Here is a 21,283-nt window from a genome sequence, read left to right on the forward strand (position 1 = left end):
ATGCTATAGGATTTGTATCTTGTATTAGATTGGTTAGTGACAATTAGAATATTCAGTACAGAAGATGATTTATTGTATTGTAACCAGGACTTCACCATTCCATTCTATTCTCATCACTTCTTCTTCACTCTCATTCCTCTCTCTCTCTCTCTCTCTCTCTCTCTCTTTACTTACTCGCTTACTCTCTTGCTCTCTTGGGCCTGCTCAGAGCTGCAGCTGCAGCTCTAAGCAGTGCCCCTGTACCCACGCCCTTTGCAATAAACCGCATGTTCCAAGATCTGACTTCAGAGATCTCTCGTCTACGCCCGGTCCAGACTGAACCCCAGAGCTCCCACACTGGCAACCCTCTTTCCCCTGCTGAATGGCTTTGTTGTGCTTAGTTGGCCCATTCCTCATTGCCAGGCTCTCGGGACCACATTCCATGCAGTCTGGGACGAGCTGCAGGCTCTTCTTCCAGGCTTGGGACTTGACATTCAGCAGAACTGTCACCTCCAAGGTGATGTGGAAGTCACAGGGCATGACACTCTTCAAGTGGGAAGATGAACGGGGTTGTGATGATCTCCCTCATTCCCACAACTCCAGGGAGCTGGGATAGGGAAAAGGAGCAGCAAGCAGGACATACAAGAAGCTGGGACATGGGAGATGCACCAGCACAGGCAGCAGGTTGGTCTGTGAGATAAACAGCTCCTGTTCCCTGGATCTCACTGCTCCCAGCAGGGCTCTGCATTTCCCCTTTTCAACCCAGAAACAGGAGGAGATTCTTCACCTGGATTCCCACATGGGATGATCCATTAAGACAACATTATCAATCACCAGGAAAGCTGCTCTGCTGAGCTCTATAAATAAACACCTTCTTCACAGCCTCATACACCAGGCTGCTGGAGATTATTTCTGCCAGAGGTCTTCAGTGTTTCCTTAGCATTAATTCTCTTTTTGAGAGTGATTCACCTTGAACAGTGAACATTTTCTTGAGTATCTCGTTCTGATCAGAGTGTTCCCCCCGACCTTATAATCTGCAGCTCTCTTGATGCCTTCATGGCACCTGGTTATCCCAACACAGCAGGACAGTGCTGGATCGATGTGCCATCCAGGATCAGGAGTCTTCTGGGCTTTCTGGGAAACCCTTGCTGCTGTTCGTAGAACAGTGTGATTTCTTTCCTCCTTACTGCAAAGTACAGGCTTACAGACCCCTCACTACTGCCTGGCTTACAGACCCCTCACTACTGCCTGTAATTAAAAAAAAAAATCCCTCCCCCAGTCAGGCCCAAATCTTTAGAACTTGTGTTTTGTTTCTTTTTTTTTTTCCTCCTTTCCAAAGTTGCCTCTTTTGCAGAAAAGAGCTTTGCTTTTCTCCATTCTGATGGGCTGTCCATATTCATCCTTCACGAGTCTTTTCAGGTGCATTCCTTTGAAACCAGCAAAAATTTAGTACAAATAATCACCTTTTGCATTCCTAACAACACCTTCCTGGGAAAGAGGGGCTGGACTTGTTCTTGCTGCTGCTTCTCCTTGGACTGGCTTTCCAAAGCAGATTGCAGTGGTCTGGGTCACTGGAGTTTCCCAGCAGAGCTATTGCAGCGTTTAGGTCTCAATCTGTAACCTTCTAATGAGCACTCAATATGTATTTAGGACCCTTCCTTTCATTTCCTGTTTTCTACAAGAATTTTGGCTACCTTGAACGTGAAAACCTTACAAGTTCATAGCTCTTACTGAGAAGAAATGCAAAGCACTGAGCAGGACTAGCAGAGTTTATCAGTTCTCTCTCTGACTTTATAATTTGTTTTCCTGAGCCCTGTTTTCATTGTGGTCAAAAGAAAACCTTGAACTAGTTTGGTTTTTTTCTAAGAAGCAGAGACTTGCTGGCCTTGCACAGCCACATTTACCTTGCAGACTCAACTTTTCCAGTATTTGCCCAGTTTTGACCTCTCCATTAACCTTCCTGACACCCAGCAGGAGCCAGGAGCAATTTGTGGGGAAAAAGAAGGAAAGCAGGGAAGAGCTGCAGGAATCACTCACAGGGCTGGGCTGGCAATTGTGGTGTCAGATGTTCTCCAGGGCTTGGTTAGATCCTCCCCAGGACACTGCAGTTGTGTGTGTTCAACAGACCCCTGTGACACTCCCTGGGATTTTATTACATTCCTACATTGCAGCATTTACCCACACAGGGAAACTGGGAATATCTGTGGCATTCAGATTCACATACAGCCAGGGAAAAGTGCAAATGCACATTACATGGAGAATTGTAACACCAGAATTACTTTTTTTTTTTGACTGTTGCAAAAGGAGAGAAGTCATATTTGGCAAAGATATTTACTGGTTATATGCCATTACAACCACTGAAAATGTAAAGGTTTTCTGTGAATTTTCCAGGAGATATTAAAAAAAATTCTTTGGAGAAGGACTTTGGACAAGGGATGGAAGGACAGGACAAGAGAGAATGGCTTCCCACTGCCAGAGGGCAGGGTTAGATGGGATATTGAGAAGAAATTCTTCCCTGTGAGGGTGGGGAGGCCCTGGCACAGGGTGCCCAGAGAAGCTGTGGCTGCCCCTGGATCCCTGGAAGTGTCCAAGGCCAGGCTGGATGGGGCTTGGAGCAACCTGGGATAGTGGAAGGTGTCCTTGCCCATGGCAGGGAGGGGGTGGGACTGGATGATCTTTAAAGTCCCTCCAATCCAAACCATTCTGGGATTCCATGATTCTGTGTCTCCACCCCATCCTCCCCACTAACAGTGCTTCACCCTGAGAAATCAGGTGGGATTAAATCTGAAATTTACAGTCAAAATCTGAAATGGGGAATTCTGGTGTTTGTGGAGTACAGGCCATCCTGCTCTCACTGCCTCCCAAGCCCCCTCAACTTGAAATTTCCAGTCCTTGCCACATTCTGTGGCAGGCCAGACACAAGTACAGATAACGTGAAATGGCACAGTGCATCGAATACTGGTCAGGAGTAGGAGGAATTGATTTCTGACTAATAAAGAAAATTCATTACCCAGACTGAATGAGTCAGAAGGAAATGAAGGCTGCAGTAAAGAGGGAGGATGGACTCATGCACTCTGTTATTTCGGGCTTGCTTGGTTGCAGAAAAGGCCTGTCTATGCAGCATCTCCATCTGCACAACCTTGGCCCGTGTCCTGTGGCACGGTTTCAGCTCAGAAACTGCTGCTGCTCTTTAGGGGGAGAGGCCTTTGGTGGAGACAGGACTTCAGCACGGTTTGTTCTCCCTTTGGCAAACTAACACCTTTTTAACACCCCCATCCCTCCTCAGGGCTGACAGAAGGGGTTATGGCTGTGGCCAAGCAGAGCCAGCACACACAGGGGACAAGGACAGGAAGGAGGGCGTGGATCCTCAGGGAGATGCTGAGAGATGCTGGTGACAAACGCCTGTTGCTCCTCCACTCCAGAGCAAAGCAGCAAGACAAGCCTCAGATATGCACTCAGGGGAGACCAGGTCCTGATCCTAGGAGCTGCCACCATGAGTGGATTTGGCTCCTGGTGAGGCTTTGCTGATGCCTTAGGTTTTAACTTTCATATTTTTCAACTCCTGCACTGCCTGGTGTGTAACTCTGCAGTTCCTTGTAGCCTGTTCACTTCCGCTCTCTCATGCTGGGCAGACATAACAAAGCCTCTCCAGGCCTGCTCTCCAAGGACACCCAGACTGTCCTAGGCCCAAAAAGTATAAACCAAAAGCCTCTGAGAGGGGGGCAAGCTGAGGGGAATGACATCATTAACTGAAGCTTTAATTGGAGAATTAACACTGCAATGCAAATGAACCAAACCTAAAAAAGTGTGAAGAACTCGTGACCCATCGTCCATCTCGGGGTCCATCTCGGCAGTGGCCTCTGGCTCCCCAGGGGTACCTTTGAAGGCCTTTCAAATAAATACCTGCCTTTATTCCCTTACTCCTGTCTAGTCTCTGCTTTTAGGTGGCCTCTTAAGGCATCATTACTTCCCCAACCACCTTGCCTGGCTCAGTGAGTGGGCTGGAGAACAAGACCAGACTGCCAAGGCAGAGGGATAACAGACCAGGACAAGGTTTGGGGTATGCAGGAACAAGAGTAACACTGGGATTTGTCTCGACCCGCTCCTCATGCTCCCTGCAGCCCTGCACTTCTCAGGGCAACCTCTGCGGGAGGCAGGAGGAGCAGAAGGGACGCGTGGGAGGGAGAAGATGCTGCAGTGAGCGCCGTGGGCTCGGTGGCAGCAGTGTGGGGATCACTGTGCCATCCAACACTGGGCACGTGTCCTGTCACCTCTGACTCCGGCAGGAGAGGTTAAGTTTTGTCAAGAGGCCATGGGATTTTTTAGCAGAACCCTCCTTTCCATCCCACTGAAGGCTCTCTCCTTGGAGGCATCTTCCCTGCCCCTCACTGCTGTTCACGCCAGGAGTGACGGCATCTCCCCTGGCAGGGAATGGTATCTTAGTCAGGAGCCTCCTTGTTTAGTCTTACAGCTGTCAATTAATCCCACATTTTTGCTATTCAGACTAGCTGTGGGTAGCAACATTTCCTGCTGCAGTGAAAATTTGTTGTGAATAAGAGCTGGAAGGGGAACTGCATTAATATTTGACAGCAGTTAGTGCTGAGGGAGCCTTTGCACTTCACAACCTGAGACCCAGAGGGGTTTCTCAAACCAGCAGTAGTTTAACGTCATTTAAACAAGCTTTTGCCACATGCAGCCCAGCTGGGGACTGCTGCTGGCCCAGGCACGCTTGAGCTGAGCTTCCCATCTTGGGCTTGTACTTCAGAGCAGAGATTTTGGGACATTGGGAGAATAAAAGCAGCTGATCACAGAATCATTGGATCACAGAGTGGTTTGTGTGGGAAAGGATCTTAAAGCCCATCCAGTGCCACCCCTCTGGCCATGGGCAGGGACACCTTCCACTGTCCCAGGCTGCTCCAAGCCCCATCCAGCCTGGCCTTGGGCACTGCCAGGGATCCAGGGGCAGCCCCAGCTTCTCTGGGCACCCTGTGCCAGGGCCTCCCCACCCTCCCAGGGAACAATTTCATCTTAATATCCCATCTAACCCTGCCCTCTGGCAGTATAAAGCCATGACTCTGTGGATATCACTCCATGCCTTGTCCCAAGTCCCCCTCCAGCTCTCCTGGAGCCCCTTTAGGCACAAGAAGGGGCTCTAAGGTTTCCCCAGAGCTTTCTCTTCTCCAGCTGAGCACCCCCAGCTCTCCCATCTTGTCTCCATAGCAGTGGTTCTCCAGCCCTTGGATCATATTTGTGGCCCCTTCTGGACTCAATCCAATGGGTTCATGTCTTTCCTCAGTGAACCCCCGTGAACAGGCGCTGCCCAACTTTGGGCCCTGGTGGCCCAGCACAGACATCCACAGCCACCAGTACGTTGACCGTGTTCTTCCACAGCTGCACCAGCCTTGCAGGTCCCTCCCCACTGGCATCCTGAACAGCCAGGAAGTCCCAGATCGTGGCACAGGGATCTATGATCTAAACCACCCAGTGGTACTGCAACCAGTAAATATCAGGCAAAAAATCTTCATGGTGAAAACAGAATGCTTTTTTTTGGCCCAAAATAGATCTGTTCATTTCAAAGTTTTCTTCATTTTTTTAACAATGTTTTCAATAAAACTACATTAACTTCAAATGATGAAAGCGATGTGTTTCATATTTTTCAAAGTTTGAAGATGGTTACATAGCCATAATGAGCCTGAATGCATTCCGTGTTTTCAGATGCCTGCAATTTTTTCACCCAAATTAAGCTTTCTCTAAAACTGCTCCCCAGTGGGGCTGCCAATACAGTAGTGTTAATGTTGAGAGAAAATGCACTAAATCCACCTGCCAGCTCCATGAATAGGGTGGTCACATCCTGAACACCCAGAAGAATGAAGCCAAACCAGCACTGAGCCTACACTTAGCAGGTCCTCAAGGCAGCGAAGGTCGTAGGGCGATGCTTGCCCACAGTCCCTCCACTCCAGCAATAATCCATCCCACTTCTACATGGAAAACTCCCTCCCTGAGGCTCCTGTGGCTGTTATGGAAAAGCAGAGCCTTGTGCTGCCTTCCCAGCCCTTGCCAGGCATCTCCACCATCTCCACACCCTCGAGACGGGCAGCCCAGGGGGTGCAGACAGTGTGTGCGAACCCACCGCCCTCCCACATCGCTGCTCCTCTTGGCACAGATAAGAGCACCCGAGGAAAGACCTTGGGAGACAAGGAGCAGATTTATTTGGTCTTTCAGCTGCGAGAGGCTGCTGGCTGCTGTGTGATCTTTGATAAACTCCGGGATGCAGAGAGACGCAAGTTTGCAGAAGTCCCTGCCAGCAGCTGACACAGATGCTGCCTGGCACGGCACCAGGGAGCTGTGACACTCATTTGATCATATGTTTATCCACATGTCCCTCACATACTGATAGGCACAGCGATAGCCTCTGGGCCTGCCCTCACAAAGCACGAGCAGCTGAATTTCTGGGCCTGCATGCAAGGTTTAGAAACGACGGCACAAAGTTTTTCAAAGGCCTCTCTGCGTGGTGTAGGAACTTTCCAAATGTTTCTGGCACCCAAGACCTACAGAACAGGTTTTGTCTAGCTGTGAAAGAAATCGTGTCAAGTCTGCACCTCGTTACTCCCTAGCCCAGATCTGCCCCACACCATTTCTCCCTGCTTGGCCAAACATTTTTTACCCAGACAGTCTTCAAGCCCTCCTGGCTGAGATCTCTTATTCCAAAGCAGCCCCATCAGGGCGTTCCTTCAGTCCCATGGCATGAAAACAAGACAGCAGTGACCTTGTGTGTTCTTCTCCTATAACCCCAAGAGTGGTGGCACCAGCTGCAGTGAGTTCTCTGCCCTGTGACTCCACTCCGTTAAACTTTGGTCCCTCTTAGTGCTTCAACTCTGTCTTTAACCATCCACTTCCCACTTTTGCAGATACAGCCCATCCCAGCACCCTGCCAGCAGGGCTGGAGCTGGGGAAGAGCCCCCAGGAGTGCTTAGGGTTGCAGTTTGCAGCCCTGCTTTCCTCACCCCTGGCATGGTGTTCCCTCAGAGCAAACACATGCTGTGCCTCTGTATCAATTGCATGACCAGCTTCATTTTGTACCGCTTATGAATTATTGCTGGCCCCTGCGGCTCTCGTCAGCACTTCCCCCTGTCTCATAGAGACATTGATTCATACACACATGAATGTTCCCAGGCTTAATTAAACTCGTGGTCCCTTCCCAACACTCTTCATCAGGTGCACAAAGGCGGCTGGTCAGCTTTGGGTGGGCTGGGGATGTGCCCACCTCCCCTGCTATGTGCCTCCTTTGTGCTCAGACCCCATCAAATTTCAAAAGTCTCCATCCCACCTTGAAATGGACCCATCATTTTTCATCCTCTGTAGTTCAGTGTGTTAAGTTCTGTTCCCCCTGGATCTCTTGTTCACCCAACCCCAGGGCCTGTGTGTGGCCCTGCTGTCCAGGCTCCAGCCATACTGGCCTTTCATCTCTGGGTAGGATTATTCTCCAGCTCTATTCCAGCAGCTATAAAAAGCAGTATATCACCAGCAAACTTGAAATCAAAACTGACAAGCAAGCTTTTAGATGAGCCTGTTCTGCTGTATGTAATTAATGTGTCTTGTTTTCTTCATTTATATTTTATTTATATGCTTTTATGTATTGTGAGAACCTCCGAGAGGGTTTTCTTTTTATGAATTGCGCTTTGTAAAACAGGAGAAATGATGTTGATGAAATAGTTATTATCAGCTAAAGACTGCACTCCCAGACTGTGCCTCCCTTCCAACTGGCAATCTGTCACTCTTCCAAACGTGACCGACAGACAGACAGCCGGGCAGCTCCCAGGAGGGAGTCAGGAGGAGGAGGAGAGAGCACAGATGATGATGAAGGTGATTAAAAATAGAGAAAGATTCCTTCGCTTCAAATCACAGCGAGAAGTTTCAGAGAAGAAAATAGCGAACCTAAAAGATATTGCCTAAGGGGGCTTTTACTGATTTTAGACAGGGTTGCTCAGATCAGTTCGCTCCAGTGAGCGTCTGTACCAGTTTTTTTAGGATGGAAGAAATAATTGCCAGCATGGGGGCTGGAGGGAGGATTTTTTATTTTTAATTTAGTTTCCCTAAAAAGTCTTTCTTCATTTAAATCTTGGAAGCAGGAGTGTATCTGAGGGAGAAGCTGATTGAAAATGGATCATTTAGAGCTTAGCTCCCATCTTTGTGTTGATTAAGTGTTTGTCAAGCTACTGCCCCAAAGGGAATTTCACTGTTTTTTATAACAAATCCCTGAAAAACAGGTTTCACTGGGACCACTGAGATGGCAATCAAAGCTTGAGTGCTGAAATCAGGGAGTAGGAGCACAGAGGCTCCTGTACATAATTCAGTCAAGGAAAATAGGAAACAACTCTACCAGTTCAGCAGCATCCTTCCTGCTAAACATGTGGATTAACTGGGACAAATGTTCTCCCGATGAAAAATCAAGGGTTCAAGAGGAATCCCTGTCTGCCTTGGTGCTGGGGAGCAGGGATTGAGGCTGGGCTGTGCTGAGGGTGGTGTCTGGAGCCTTTGGGGTGAGAGTACAATAAAAGGGTGGGTTCTACCCACCCTCCACAAGCATTCATGAAGTTCTCCACAGAATCAGAGAATCCCAGAATGGTTTGGATTGGGAAGGGACTTTAAAGACCATCCAGTCCAACCTCCCCCCTTCCACTATCCCAGGCTGCTCCAAGCCCCATCTGACCTGGCCTTGAACACTTGCAGGGGTGGAGCATCCATGAGCAGCCCAAAGTGTCTGGAGGTAAAGCCAAGCTGTCCCAAAGCATTGAGGCAGCCCAAGGCAGGGAAATGGTGAGAGATCTCTAGGAACAGCCCAGGGAAGATGTGTGTGCTGTGAATGAGGCTGAAACACCTCAGATTTTGGCATGGTTTTGTTTATTTGGTGCCCTTTACCACACGTCTTCTGTGACTTGGATCCTCTGATAAGCTCCTGCAAGTCCTCCCTATCACCATCACTGACTTGAATAATGCTCTAAATGTCGCTGCTGGGACAGGAAATGCAGCCGTTTTGATACTCTTGCTTCTGTCCTGATGATTCACATTGACATTTACATGACCAAGCAGAGGGGGGAAGCTGCTGAACACATCACTGAGCCTGTGGAACTCTTCACAGTAACAGGATTCAAACCAACAGAGCCTCAAAACTCCCAGGAAACACACTCACAAAGGCAGAAAAGCTTGAGCAGACTGTAGAGAGCCACATCCCCTCCCAGCTCTGCGGAGGATGAGTTCCATGCTCATCCTGAACTCCCCTTTTTAGAGGATGCTGAGGGCAGGTACCCAGTGTCCAGGACGGTGAACACCAAGCAGCTGATGAGATGTGATCATACAAAGAGGTTTAGCATGTGAGGTATCATTTTTCCTTTTAGGATGTTTTTCACACCCCTGGATGGACATATCTTCAAGGCAGAGAGTCAGGGAGGTAAACTCATCCCCTGGAGGTTGCTGAGAAATAGTCCAGTCCTCGTCATTCTCATTACATCACATCTCTGCTGTAAGACAAATGATTTTCTATCTCCATTGCAGCTCATGGCTACTCACAGAAAGACCTGCAGCTCACGATGAACCCTTTATAAACACAGTGAAGCAGAGGCACCATCCCCACATTTCCAGGTTGTGATAGAGCCCGGAGAAGGATGAGGCTCTGCAGGTTCCTGCCCTGAAGGCCATGGCCTCATGTTCTGAGCTGGGCCCTTGCCCATGGTGCCAGTGCTGGCTGTCCCTCTGTTCCGAGGATGTTACTGCACAGTGTTTGCTTGGCTTCCTGCATGCTGGGGAGGTATGGCCTTTGTGATGTTGTTTCGGGCAGTTTCTGTGAGAAGTGCTATTCCTACAGACTTTGCAACATCATCAAAGCCTCTAACCAACCCAAATTACCAAATTCTTGGTGGAATTCTGTGCTGTGTAAATCAGGAAGTGTAAAGAAACAAGGATTTTGTATTACACACCCCAAGGATCTCCATGCTTAGAAACTTTTCAAAACTTGACTGGATATGACCATGAGCAACTTCACCCAACCTTTAGGAGGGTCCTGTTCTGAGTTGTGAGTGACACAGAAAACTTTGGGAAAGCCTTTCCAAACCAGATTACTTTGTAACACCTATCTGAGGTGACCCACCAACGAGTTATAGGTAGACAAAGGGATCCAGGTTGGTTCCAAATATCTTTCAGGGAATATTGTTAGAAATGGATAGACTTTCTACCCATGACCCTGTGAGGAAGTGTTCTTGTGACAAGTATTATTCTTCAATCACTTTTCACTGTCTTTCCAATGAATTACTGGTAATGCTCCGAGGTTCCAGCACAAACTGAAGGAACGGTGGCAAAACCAGCCCTGCCAGAAAGCAGAAGAGAAAGAGGCTCTGCAGCTACTACCAGCAATGAGGGAACCATCTGTCCACTGGTACCGCTGATTATTTCCCAGCTGGTTATGTGACACAAAGGCAGCTGTCCCCATAGCTGCCTCTGGGACTCCAGGGCTAGGAATCACTTGGGGGTGTTGTGCTCCTGCTTTTCCATGCCCGCATCTGTCCCACAACTGTGTGCACAGTACCTAATTTCACATGTGTGTGAGTACAGAATCCTGGGCTTCTGCTGTTCAGAAAATGAAGGTCCTCAGGGAGAGAAGGGTGAGCTCATCCAGCCCTCAGGAAAGCCTGATGCTCAAAGGTTTTATGGAACTAGATTCACAAGAAGGTTCCAAGCAGCTTCAATAGCATTTTGGGGCACAAACTCAAAGTACAGCTTCTCAAAATCCTAAAACTCCCTGCATTGCCCCTCACATGCTCACTGAGCTTGAGACTGAGGGTGCAGTGGAAACTCACTGCTCAGCTGGAGGCCTTGGTGCTGCCTCCTCCTCTCAGCATGGAGACCGCCCCACGGCTTAGGTGCCATCCTTGGAGGATGGACCTGGACACTCAGTGGAGAAGCCATCATGATCCTGGAGTCATGGAGACACATCTTCAGGGGGTCTGCTAACCCTGCAGACCTCTCCCCAGTACCTCCTGCCACTTCAGCAGCTGCTGGCTTGCTCTTTGCTTGCCACATGTACCCCTTGGGGCTGCTGAGGGCTCCTCACAAGGTGTCCAGGTCCTGTGCCACAGGTAGCAGCACTAAAATGTGATCACTGCATCACTGAGTCCTGCTGAATTTAGGGCCCAGAGTTATATTTAGCACGTTGAGCAATCCCAAACATGCCAGTTCCTGAGCCATCTGCATCAGTTGCTCCAAAATAATGCAACTGAATGGCGAACAGTGCCGTGCTCCAGCAAGAGGAGTGCTTTTAGCACATTGTGAAGAGTCCTCCTTCTTCTGCTCGCTTATTTATTTATTTTGCTCCAAAAGAAGGATCCAAAGATACAGAAAGCTTTGGTTCAGGCAGCAGCCCCAGCAATTGTATTTGTCAATATGTGGAGAGTGTCTGAAAGTGATGTATTTGCAACATATATGGTCCATTGCCTGATTAACTCAGAATGAAAACCACCCAAGCTTCACACTGAAATCAGTTAGCAATACAATATCGCCAAAGATTGTGCAATTACTTTTATTTTTTTTCTGAATGGCTGCCAATAACTGCAACTTTCACAGAAGATAAAGATCTTTTCCGCTTCATTATTTCTGAGATGGCACATTAGGATCAAATGTACCATCCTATTAAATAAAACTCCAGGAACACTATATATAGCACCATGGCAAATGTGGTCTGCAAAGCAGCATTGATCAGCTCAGCACAGAGCCCTGTTTACATGTTGAACAGTTAAAATATTCCTGCTATTAAAATTTATCCTCTTCTTGGTAAACCTGAATGTGCACGTTGCATATTGTGCTCACACAACTGCTGCTTGTCCTCTCCATGAGCAGAGATTTCAGCAGCCTCCTCTAACCTGTGTCAGGGGGAGAGGTTGTGCTTTATTTACCTCATCCAACAGACTTTTGATATACACTGCTCTACTGGTTTGAGAGCAAAGCAGGGAGAGATCCCAAGTCAGAACTGCAATTTAATGGGAAAATTAAAATCAATGCAGGGGTACAGAGACACTGCCAGAGTCAGGACACAGCCTGGCACCTGCCGGGCAGGGCGTGGGAGCAGCCCCATTAAATGGTGGCTGCAGCCCTGCTGAAGTGATGGATGTGGCTCTGCTGAAGCCGTGATCCTGTAGAAGGGTCTGGTGTTCCCCTGCAGGTCCAGTGCTGCTTATGGAGCTCTTGTCCTCTGGGAAGCCAGGAGGTCAGGGCTGCCTGTGCTGTTCCAAACCTCAGCTTACAGCCAGGCAGGAACGCTCGGTTCCTCCCCCTGGGCGGAGCATCTCCCGGTGGGATGATGTAACTTGATGGGCCATGCAGTGAGGCTTGGTGGCCCATTAGCAGAAGATATGGCCTGGAGGGAGTTATCAGGGATGTGTCATGGAAGAGATAAAGAACCCTGCCCCAGCTGGTTTCAACATCTCATGAAGATGGTGATAGAATAGACGCTTTTGATGACATCGTACATGGTAACCTGAGACAACCATCAATTCTCATGGACCTACGGGTCCTACCCATCCAAATTCCCCAGCTGCTCAAGGCAGAGATGAGGGAGGAGGTTGTGCTTTTCTGGCAGCTGGAGAGGTTGAGGTCCTTCTGTCCTCGGGTGCCTGTCGAGGAGACAAAGAACTGTTACCATGGGATTTTTTGCCAAAGGGGAATTGATGGTCACCTGAGGACAGTGGGTGAGAGCCAAGGTTTGACTGATAGCCTAATCTTTCTCAGGACAGTCATGGCCAATGAGCCACATCCCTGTGCAAAGCTCCCAGCTTTAACACCCCACTGTTGTTCTTGTTCGAGACTAGAGCCCAAATCTACCCCAGGCTTTGGCTCATGGGAGATCTCACTTCCATCAGGGGCGTTACACCCACACCATGGGGTTCCTGAAACCTCCCTGAGTTGACACACGGCAGCACTGAGGCAGCAGTCGGAGGTGCTCCAGCCCCTCAGTGCTGGGAGTCAGGGAGAGATCCCCCAGCAGATGAGACAGCAGCTCTCTCTCTCACACAGGGAGACAGAGCACCTCATGCAGGGTGCAACCCACTCTTGTGAGCTGGCTCCTGCTTCCCTGGCACGGCCCAGGGGAATGGCACTGCCCAGGACAGACCCCTGCCCTGGCACCTCGCCCCATCAGAGCCCCGCACTCATGGTTTGCACTGTGGGATTCTTGCACTCAGTTATCAAGGGGCGGGTTTTGAAAATGCAGAAAACCCCTCTGAAATTATATTCCAGTGTATTCACAAATTAAGTGAAGGCACATTTGACTGGATGGGCATTTACATATAAATTGCCATCTAATTGCACTAATTGCACACATTCACAGATGCGTTATTGCACAGACAGGTTTTGCACATGGATATCAGGTGTCTGCTTTGTTTTGTAGCAAAGACAGCTTTAAATCAATATGAATTATTTGTTCCTCTCTTACCAGATCATGGCTTAGATCAACCACTGTCCAAGGCAGGGCTAGGAAGACCTTTTGAAGTGATTTTCCAGCTCCTGTTCTGAGTCATCCTGATTTCATATCCTCAGGCTTGCAAGCCTTTCCTTCCTTTCCAGGTCATAAATACTTGTCTTGTCTCAGGGAAACATTTGGTGCTGTTAGGTACTAAGGACTCAGTGTAAAAATCAAATATCTTGGCATTTTACTTTTATATTGGAAACCAATCAAATAGTAAAAATGAATCTTGGATGAAGAAAATTTTAAAAGATAGTAAGTAGAAGTTAATGTACTTCAATAACATCTTTTTTGTAGACTTGTTACCTCTTTATTTACCCTTCAAGATATTTGCTTCTGGTTTATAGCACAATATGTATTGAGGAGAGACATAAATGGGGCAGGGAAATGCCATTGAAATGAGAAAATAGAAAGTTAATGGTGAAACTAGAGTAGGCTAAATTAATTTACTGATTATATGACCATATCCCATCAGTAAGACATGAATTATTTTGTTTACAGTCTTCAGGTTGTTGCATGGCTCTGCTACCCTTCACTGTTTTCAATTTAAACTGCAGTGATTGTAAAGAGAAGAGAAAATAAACCAAATGTTCCCATTCCACTTATAAATTTTATGTTTATAATCTTGTAGCCATCCATGGAAACCATGCCTGTTATTCAAGTGCTTCGCCTCCCCAAGCTGAGCATAATTATTACTGATACATCTGGATGTTTAACTACCTACTACAGGCTCTTGAATTCTTTCCAGATATAAAATATCCATTAATACAGGAGTGGAGAGGAGTGGAGTCACAGGGGGAAGAAGAGAGGGGAGGGTTTATGTCTATTACTTCAATTCTCAGAGGATTTATGCCTTGCTTAGCACCACAGGGAGTAAAATATTATTACCTAAGCTAGTGTCATTCAGATAAAAAGATGTAACGTGCCTCTTTCCACTTTGTTTTACAAAGAATCCTTCGTGCACAGTGGGACAGATCTACTCTAGCTTGGTGTCCTCAGAAGATGGAGATATCCTCCTGTGGTGCAACCCTCCCCAAGCCCAGGGGCATCACTGAGTCATGTTTGTAATGCCCTTTGGGTTGAGCTTTCACTCAAAACCCACGTATTTTTTGTAGCCAATGGATCCATTTGTAAAAACATAGCTTGGGCTTTCATCCCATGCAATGTGGTTTGCTCTGGTGTCAGCTCTTGAGGGAAATTGTAAAGGAGCAGGTGGGTCTGTGAGGAGCCCAGCAAGCACCAAAATGTGTGTGAAGAAAGGGACTCAGTTTTGAGCAGTGTCACCAAAGATGTTGGTCCCTGAGTAAAAGGTGTGTATCTTACCTGTGGGAAGAGCCAGCATTTCAGGAACATCCATAAATCCCCCCTCTGGGGGTTGCATCCTCAGGGGTACAGCATCCTTGTCCATCACTCTTGAAGGCAACATTGAAACACCATTTAGGAATTTTAGCTGTTTTGCAAAGATAGTTCTGCTCTGCAGCATTTCCTCACCATATCAGCTCCATTAGGGCTCTGGCCCAGACTTATTGATTACTCTCTAATCTCTGCCCTATTAAATTCACACATCCGTCTCACAATTACAGCCATGGCATCAGTCACTCTCCAGCAATGCCCCATTAGTCCCTATTATGAAGAACACAGTGGTAGTTGTGTTGCTGCTGCCTCATTACCTTCAGTATGTACCTGATCCATGGCACATCGGGCTGGCTCTGGTCCAGGGAGTATCTTCCCCACAAAAAGCCAAGGCTGACTCCTCGCCTGACACCCGGCACTTGAATCGTGATTTTCAAATGTTCTGTGTGTGAGGAGCACTTAGGTACAGAGAGTGTCAGATCCCTTTCTGTGAAACTATTATTTGCCTCCAGATAGAACGGGAAACAACTTGTCTCTGATCATAGCAGTTACTTATAAGCTGCCAGACTGGAGGGATAAGTGAGATAAATTAAACTGCGAGCGCTCGCTTTCCAAGAACAGTTCACTCTATTTGCTCAGGCGTTTAAGTACACACGCAGCTCTTAGCCTGTAATCAAAGCACGGAGCTCAACCAAAAGGATCATATTTAGTACACCAGATCAAAGAGGAGCGAGCTCAGAGTCATGTACCAGTGCAGCCCCTCCTGCTTTTCCAGCCCTCTGCCACAACCTCTGCTCCCAGAGCGACAGCTGCCCTTTGCTGCAAGCAGGGCAGGACATAACCACACTCAAAGGCAGAACAGAGCAACCAAAACCTTATTCCTTCACCACCTCCACCTTTCACAGCCCCGTAAAACCCTCATTTGCAAAGCATTAGCTGGTATTGTTTTATCTTCTGTGCCCGTTCCTCCGGTAGCATCACAGGCAGAGCTTCTGCAGTGCCTCCCACAGCTCTGCAATCCCTCTCCCCACAAATGTGTTTGGAGTGCACATGGCTGCCAGATGGAATTTCACATTCGACGTATTCAGGGGACCAGATGAGCACAAGGGGCTGCACAGGCCACGCACTGTGCTTCCGATTCTTGCCAATTCCCTCTCACAGAGGAAGTGGCCTGGAATGGGAAGTCCCATTATATCTTCACTGAGATACTTGTTCTGATTGGTTTTGGGGTTTTTTTCCCAAGATCGGAAATGTTTTGGTCCCATCAGCTCTGCCTTTAGCTCTTAGTCATGCAGTGGAGGTACAGAAAAATCATAGAATATTTGGTTTACTCTATTTACCAAAAAGGATGATATTTTGTTACTAATAGGGAGGTTTAATATAACCACCTTGGAATGATCTGGAAACTTTCACATAGGAGAGATTTATGCACTTTTGACTGGAACTCCTGTGGCTTAAATTTTTAACTGAGATTCCCAGATGCAACTGTGAAAGATACCCAAAGAAAAGTGAAGTGGGCATGATGTCAAGCTAAAAAACAGGAGGGGTGTGAAGCTGAGTGTTTAGACCCAAACTGCTCTTAGCAAGCAACAAAGCTAATGGGAACATTAAAAACATAGTTATGTCAAGTTTGGCTCAAAACTGCACACTATATGATCCCAAGTCATTTCTGAAGATTCTCTGGAGCCAGAACTCCAATATCTGAGGCCATCCTGAATTAATATTTTCCTTATTTTTGGTTTGGGTTTTGAAGAGGGAAATTACTGTGAGCATCAGGAAAACAACGCCACAACTGTGCCTGGAAACCCTGCTGGTAGGATTTGGTGAGGGTAAAATATCATCTGTGGACCAAATCTGGCCATCCAGCCCAAACCCTTCTAGCAGGCATTCTTTCATCTCTTCAAGGGTGTGCTTCCATTTCTGCAAGATGTCCTTAGCCAGCCAACACCACACTTGGCTGACTTACAACCGAGAACTCATTTTGCAGTGATGATGATGATCAGCATCTTCTCCTGACTCACCAGCATAAAACCAAAGCCCCCAGTGACCGAGGAAAGGTTAACTCAGTGACACAGCAGCATCTGAAAGCCAAGGCAAAGCTGTCACCACCCACCAGTGTAAGTGAGTTCTGGGTCAGTCCCGAAGTGGTGAGAAGCTGCTGAGCTGTGCAGTCACTCTTCTTGGGTGCAGAGCTTGTTGTACACCTCAGACAGGATGACCTCACTTGCTGACAGGGTTCCTCCTGCAGATGGGACACTACCACCGCTGTGTGAGACCTTTCAGCACACCCTGACAGTGCTGTCACCTCTCCCACCCCATCCCAGTCCCTGCACTGCCTCTGCCATGCCTGCGCTCTGCTGGTTGCCTCAAACTCCCTCTGCAGAGCCTGGCACTGCAGGAAGGAGTCTGTGCCATGTAGGACAACCCTGCCCAGAATGGGAACTGCCACTGGAGGAAGAATCCCTTCCACCTCTTTCCTTTCCCTCTCCCAGTGCTTCCTCCATTGGCATTCTCTTGAAACAGGACTGGGCACCTGGAACAACATTCTTGTCTTTACGCGTGTGTAGTGGAAACTCCACCTCCTCCTTGAATGTCCCACAATTTCCTTTCCTTTGAGCACTCACAGGCACCCTCTGTTCCCCCAAGGATACTGGCATGGCCCTGCTGTCTGCAGCCCTTCTTTCCTTCCTCTTTTCCCTTGGAGCTATGCCCTCTTCCCCATAGCTCAGCTGGAGGGACAATTCCCAAAGCACAGCCACTGTGATCATTTCTGGTTCTGTCAGCATCAAGTGATCATGGCTCATGCTCCAGATGAGTGGGTTTAAAGTATCACGGGATTTAAAAATAGTAAGAAAAAAAGGCATTTCTCTCTTGGTGTCAGGCTGTCCAAGGATGATGTTTTCAGCATCCTCTTGGTGGGTGGAACTACAAAAAAAAAGCATGAGCTGGTAACACCTGAGCAGCACTCAGGGAATGAGAAGGACCCACCCTGCCCTGAGAACCAAGAGCACTGCCTTCTGCCTGGCTCTCGCGTTTCTCCCTGGTGCATCCCTTAGCTTGGAAAGGGAAAATCAAGTAGGAGATCTCCCATCCATGTGTTTTCTGCAGCCTGGAATTCGCAGGAAAATTATCTCGGTTTGAGTGATGTTTGATGATGTATCATGAGTCCCTTGAATGCTGCTGAGGCTGCTCCTAACCCCAAGTGAGCAGACATGGGTACCAAGCACGGGGTATCCCATCAGATCAACCTCCAGTGGGAGCAGCAGGGTGTGTCCTTTCCCAGTTACCCTAAGCCTGTTTCCCTAAGCTGTGCAGGAAACTCCAGGCTGGGCTCAAGCCTGAGGAATCCCTTGTTTTCTGGGGAGGACTGACAAGTGCATCTGCTCTGGAAACTGCTGACTGCAGACTCTTGTGACTTCCCATGAAGTCAGGATTCCTGTGGCTACAAGTCTTCTCTGTGAAGGTGCCTATTTCATATTCCTAATGCACCCACACCTATTTTTGATTACTGCTTTCATCTCAAACCAATACTGAAACCCTCTATTAATATCTGAGGCCCGTGTGCACTGTTTGGGGCTGGTGTTAACTTATTATCAGTTTCTAGTCAAGCGAAAATGGGTGTGTGGGAAGTGAGCATTGTATTACCAAATGACCTTTTACTCCATGCTCAGCTCAGTGTCTCAAGCACTGCTGAACGCTGCTTCAAAAACCATTGGCAGGGAGGGGGGATTATGGTCTGTTCTGCATGGACTGGGGTGGTCCAACCTGGCCTGGAACATTTCCAGGGATGGGCAGCCTGTGCCAGGGCCTCACCACCCTCACAGGGAAAAATTTCTTGTGGATATCTAACCTAAATTTCCCCTCTTTCAGTTTGAACTCCTTGTACTACCACTACAGCTCCTGATGAAAAGTCTTTCATTGACTTCCTTGGAGGACCCCTTCAGATACTGGGAGGTGCTCTGAGGTCTCCTGAACAGCCCCAGCTGTCCCAGCCTGTCTTCATTTCTGTTATTGTTGGCTTTCTCCCACACTTACAGCCACCACTCTCCCCCACCACAACCCAGAAACATTTTTAATCCACTTTCTTTTGAAGTAGTTGACTTAATCTCTCATTAAATATGTATTTCCTACTCTTAAAAACTGTTTTCTCCCTTTTAGGCTTGTTTTTTTCAGTGACAGAATACCTTCTTTCAAAGCTTCTGTAAAGAAAATGGTGGTGGTGGAGGGATTTCAAAATAAAACCAAATCTGTTTCCCAGATTGAAGTATTGATGAAATGGTCTTAAAATGCACTTGTTGCCTCTGAGAGTTTAGGGGCTCAGCTCAGGTGTTGCACAGGGAAGGAGGTTTCCTACCACACCCGGCAGCTCCTGTTGGGGAGTGAACTCAAGGTGTGCATCCAGCTCCAACACCTCCTCTGGAGCCTACTCCAAAGCCTTGAGCTCTCTCTCTCTCCTTTAAAGCTGTATTTGAGGGTTGGAATCAGATGATCTTTAAGGTCCCTTCCAACACAAACCCTTCTGTGATTCTATGATTTCCAAGTTCTCCTAACTCTGCCATCATAAATGTTCATGCTTTAACGTTCACCTAGAGAAACTTTGGTGCCCTGAGCATCTGGAAACCTGCACAGGTACTTCACAAGGTCCCAGGGCTTTGATGTGTGGTGCAAACACCTCGGGATCAGCTGCCTTGGAGATGAAACCTCAGTGCCCCCAAGTCCTGTGCAGGCCCCTGGTAACAGCAGGGCTGCCTGGAGCACACCCATCCTCCTGGGCTGAGCAGTGCTTTTCACCTTGGCAACTCACTCCTTTCCAGTTTCCAGGCAGAGACACACGGGGATAATGAGCTTGAGGAAGGGGGAAATGGAAAGAGGACGCCGATTTTCCGGGCTGTCTCCAATGCACGTTTTCCACCCAGGAGCTGAGGCACGAGCAGCTCGTCTCCATGACCTGTGGCACATCTTCCTGACAGGGCTGCTGTGCCCGTGGATGAGCTGGGTCTGCTGGGCATGGTCCTGCAGGAATGGGGATGAGTGGCCATGAGAGACATTGTGAGGAGCACAGACATGGGGCAACCTTGTCTTTCTGGAAGAAGCAGTGGCAGAGTTTGATGAAAACACAGATTTTCAAGCTCCATGGTGGGATCTGTGCATGGCTTATTCGTGACTTTTTCATTTGCAGCCAACACCAGTGATACTTTCTCGAGTCTGTGTGGGCTACTGGCCTGTGTTATTATTTTCCACTGCCTTACTCACATTTTTAAGTCTTTAGTTCCTTTTATGTACCTGAGAACAGAATCCCACACAAATGTCTCAGAGGCTTGCAAAAGAAAAAAATATTAAAGCACCTATTGTCTTTAAAGGTACCTTTTCGGGGATTTTTATCACGCATTCTCACTAGTTTGGAGAGAAATGTCTTTGACTTAGGGAGATTTAATGGAGGCGGGTTGTGGTGATGGGAGTTAATCCAAGACAACTCCCCCTCTTTCCAGAGCCCCTTGCTGAGGTGATTTGTTCCATTGTGCAGTCAGACAGGCACAGCACAATCCAAAGGGACACTCTTTTCACCCCTTTCAGTGATGGAGTGGCATGGACTTCCTGGAGTGCTGGACCTCCTGGTTCGATGGAGTTTTGAATTCTACTGTGGGCCTTCAAAACACTCAAGTTCTCACTTGTTCCTTGTTCTTCTCTTTCCTGACCTCCTTATCCACTCCAGTTCAAGGCTCCATAGATTTTCCTTTCACAGACTTTGGGGGAAAGTTGGGATGGGTGGCTCTAGATCAGGTCCCATCCCTCACCCCTGAGCCTCAGATTCCTACACAACGTCAGGGCTCCCAGCTGAGCCAGGACTCCTTGGCATGCAGATCACAGACCTGGCTCAAAAATCAAAATCTCAAATACTGTGACTCAAATATTGTGCACTTTGGATTAGCTACAGCTTTATAAGTATTTTGTGACTCTATTTTAGACTTCTTAATAAAAATCTTGGTAATTACAGGACTCCTAAAACTTGAAACCAAACCTTTTATGTGAGGACTATATTTTCTCCAATGAAGTTTTCATACACAGGATACACCAAAACAGATCCTCAGTTTCCACAAAGATAATTTTTTTACCATTAAAAAGTACTTTTTTTGAGTAATATTTTCCCTGTGAGTGGAGCCAAGAAGAAAAAACTGATCCTTCCAAATTAAAAAGTCAGAAGAAGGCAAAAGAGAGTAGCAGGACTTAATTCTCTTGTAAGTCACTCAGCACTTTTGTGGAAGTGAAGAGAGGGAAACCAACACCTTCCAAGACTGTTCCTGGTGTTTTAATAATTGCACACAGTAGGACGGGATGCTCAATTTTTTTCTGAAATTTAATTGAATATGACTTATCCCTCCAGTCTACTACCTCCTTTTAGTGGTTCCAGTCCTATTCTTTCAGAGACTTATTGTTTATGAAAGT

This window comes from Corvus moneduloides, chromosome 17, assembly GCF_009650955.1.
Source record: "Corvus moneduloides isolate bCorMon1 chromosome 17, bCorMon1.pri, whole genome shotgun sequence".
In the NCBI taxonomy this organism is placed as follows: Eukaryota; Metazoa; Chordata; class Aves; order Passeriformes; family Corvidae; genus Corvus; species Corvus moneduloides.